We start from the raw sequence: 3178 nt of genomic DNA, 5'->3' as shown, positions 1-3178 counted from the left end.
ATACATTTATAAAAATATACAATTTTGTACAGAATTAAAGAGAACCAGTCAATTCTACAAATAGCTTAGGTATAGCCTGTCTTTCTTAGAGGTGCATATTTGATGCAATTTTAACAAAATACCATTATAATGTTAATACCTTTACACTTTTAGATGGAAAGTTCCTCAAAGAATGCCACAATGGTCTTGATCACTATTTCAAGATGTCAAGATGTTCTCTCTCTCTCTCTCTCTCTCTCTCTCTCTCTCTCTCTCTCTCTCTCTCTCTCTCTCTCTCCTTCCTCTCCCCACCACCTCTCTCTTTCTCTTCTTGACAACCCTTCCTTGTGAAGCCCAGCCTGTCCTGAAACTTGTTCTAAAGATCATGCTAGGGTATTTCATTGTTTATTTTACTGTTGCTACTTGGATTTTAGAACCATCCTATAGCCAGTGGATTCCAGATATCTTATGTAGAAAGCAAGGCATAGTAAAAACACTTTAAAAATATATTTTCCTTTACTCCAGGAAATTATAGTGTATATAATTAAAATACAATGTTGTAATCTGGCCACTCTAAACACAAGCTATCAGTTTTGAGATGGAGCAGAAGAGAAAGGCAAACATATTACAGGAGAAAGCAAGTGCTGGTTTCATGTGCATATCATCAATCCCTTCTTTGCCCTTTTTTCTCTCACTAATATGAACTTATCATCATGCTTATTCTCTTTTAAATTCCATAGCTCCTGAAATAGCTGAACTGGTGTTTGGGATAGCACTTACTTTGAACAGTTTATGATGGTATATAAATTGAGGCTGACTATTTAGAAAGTGCTTCTTACTAAGCAGTAAAATGAGAATTTATTAATCATATAAATTACATTACTGAGATTGCTCTAGTTACAGGGAGTATATCAGAAATTTTATTTGTGTTCTCCTATAAGCTTACACTACTCCTATCTAAGGTAAATATTAAAAATGCTACACTCAGATGAAGGTATGTGAAGGGTGTGGAGCTAACTAAAGCAACTATTAAAAAGTTTTATAAGTACAAAGTGACACTTAAACTTTCTAACTCTTTAACAAGAGGATTTCCACATTAGGCCACTGTATTGCTTACTTAGTAATTTGCCTTTAAATATTTTTCTCTTTCATCTCTCATGCTCTAATAGATGACAATCATTCTATCAGATATCGAATATTCTATTTCATATCCCTCATAATGTGAACATTCTACTTGATAGTGTAGCTAAGAAGACTGAGCATTATGACATCTTCAGAAAAATGCATGGTGGTTGTATGTGGATGTTATCCTGAGGGAAATGGCATGGTGCAATTGCTTAAATTTTTAGCAAGTGATACCTTCTTTAAGAATGGGCATGCCAATATGTAAACATTAATTTAATGATAAGGTCAACTTTAAGTTGGCCTTAACATTGTGGTTATTATGGCCTGAAATTGTATGAAAAGAATCATAGAATGTTAGTGTCAACCCAGTCTATGTAAATATTTGTATGGAGCACAGGAAAGGAAATAAACACAAGAACATGGGAGGAGGGGAGAGTGTGATTGTTTCTGCTGCTGGGACTTAGAAATAAAAGTGAGGAGGGATATCATGAATGCATCTCTGACAGAGGGAGGGCTGTTCCCATGATGCTTGCTTTATTTTAAAATGTCTACTTTCTTTTACATTAGCCCAGTGCTCTTGTGAAAACTAACTGTAGCTTATTCCCAAAGGATGTCGTCTCATTCAAAGTTTGGAGAAACTAATGGAGGTATCAAATAGGGTTAAAGAATACACAAGATAAGAACATTTACTGGAAAATAAACTCTATCAATTAGCTCTCCCTGTACATTATTAGCCTGTGCGACTGTTTTGAGCAAATCATGACAGCAGTGTCAATGCTGATATGAATTTGGTTAAATTGTGCTGCTCTTAGGCATCTATTTGATCTCATTTTACTCCACTTCTTTTTCTTGGTGGAGTTTAGTTCACTAAAATATATAATTTTCAAAAACTTATATAATGTTGTTTTATTACATTTTTTAACAGATTTGTGAAGCATCCTCAGATCAGGGTATCTTGGAATCCTAAGGCTCATGATAATATTAATTTTTTAATTATTATTACTGCATAAAATTTCCTTTACCACTGTTGAAATTTTACATTGTAAAATTTCATTTTACCTTTTACCATAGTTCAGTTATTTTATGTCAATATCAAAAATCCACCGTTTTTTTTTATTGTCTTCTAGTTTTGTGCTTTGTGAAACATTTTGTTCCAAGCTCCAGAGAGGTAGGCATCTGCCTACTCAGGGCTTCTTCTGTCTAGCCATCCCATATGTGGAGCCCTGCTCTCTGAGAACTCACCTCCTTGCATAGAGAGAGCCCTATTAGGAATGCTGGCAGCTCCAGTCTCAGACCTTCCCAGGAGCCTTGGAGTGATGAGCAACAATGTGTGAGTCCCCCTGATGAGCTTCCACTGCCCTTGTGAGACATTTTGTAAGTTGTATGAATTTAACTATCACATAGTTTTCGTCATGGATATATGAACCACTTTAAAAACTGCCTTTTGCAATAGTTCTGTGACAATGATCTATGTTTCAGGAACTGTGCCAGTAACTGGAAATAATGGAGCAAATGTACCCTGTACACGAGCTCTTGTGCCGACTCCTAGACACAGATACAGGTTAGTGCACAGGGAATTTTATGTTGCTACATCATGTACATGATATAAACATGGCACATCTAGAAAAGTCAGGAGGGTGTATGTATGAAGCCTTACATTATTAAAAGGTGTTTAGCAGAAGTGATATTTACATTTTGAAGCCTGAAGAATGAGTGAAAATTAACCAAATGGAAATACAATAGTGATAAACACAAATAAGAGGTGTGGATATCTGGAAGCAAGACAGAATGTAAGGTGTTAGGACAAATGAATGATTTTTATATAGTTGCAGTTTTGTGTGTGTGTGTGTGTGTGTGTGTGTGTGTGTGTGTGTGTGTTCACATGCATATAATTTGGCTAGTCTGGATAGTATAACCGCAAGATTAAAATTTTCAACTTTAAAGACTATACATGTTTCAATATAAAGTTATTCTATCCACACTGTCACAAACATTACATGTACCATATTACTTCTCTTCACATCCTAGGTACCACAAATGATCCTTACACCCTGTATCCCATATACTTCATCAT

General features: G+C 35.3%; 1 pseudogene; it reads right to left on the bottom strand.

Annotated features, from left to right (window-relative positions):
• Positions 1–2192: 2192 nt before the first annotated feature.
• LOC148005783 (Nuclear RNase P) lies at positions 2193–2463 on the bottom strand (annotated as a pseudogene).
• Between the last annotated feature and the right edge of the window lie 715 nt (positions 2464–3178).

The sequence above is a fragment of the Rattus norvegicus genome, chromosome 5, assembly GCF_021556685.1.
Source record: "Rattus norvegicus strain SHRSP/BbbUtx chromosome 5, alternate assembly SHRSP_T2T, whole genome shotgun sequence".
NCBI lineage: Eukaryota > Metazoa > Chordata > Mammalia > Rodentia > Muridae > Rattus > Rattus norvegicus.
Note: the sequence above shows the minus strand (reverse complement) of the source record. Positions and strands in the feature narration are given on the sequence as shown.